The sequence below is a fragment of the Penaeus monodon genome, chromosome 33 (genome assembly GCF_015228065.2).
Source record: "Penaeus monodon isolate SGIC_2016 chromosome 33, NSTDA_Pmon_1, whole genome shotgun sequence".
Classification (NCBI taxonomy): Eukaryota; Metazoa; Arthropoda; class Malacostraca; order Decapoda; family Penaeidae; genus Penaeus; species Penaeus monodon.
In genome coordinates, this window is record NC_051418.1 from 25,924,084 (window position 1) to 25,924,342 (window position 259).

Consider the following 259-nt stretch of genomic DNA (forward strand, 5'->3'; position numbering starts at 1 on the left):
TCTTTTCCAGCATCCCTCTCTCCACCCCAGCATCCATCTCAAAGTGTGTGAACCGGATGCAAGACACTACACATCACCATCATCGAGAGAAGCAGCCACTGTCGACCTATGCTCTGTCTTTGCTTTATACCTCGTATTTCTCCAGTTATTTGTGTCGTGTTTTTTTTCCTTTTTCTTTCGTTTTTTTAATTATTATTATTCTGTGTCCCTCTTCCTTCGTCTCCTTTCGTCATATTTCCTTCCCAACAACGATATTTTC

The 259-nt window shown here is 41.3% G+C and overlaps 1 long non-coding RNA gene across 1 annotated transcript in view; it reads right to left on the bottom strand.

The window, feature by feature from the left end:
* The window catches only part of LOC119594189, a 78,738-nt gene that overhangs the window by 54,249 nt on the left and 24,230 nt on the right, over positions 1–259 (bottom strand). The gene's annotated exons all lie outside the window — the stretch shown is intronic.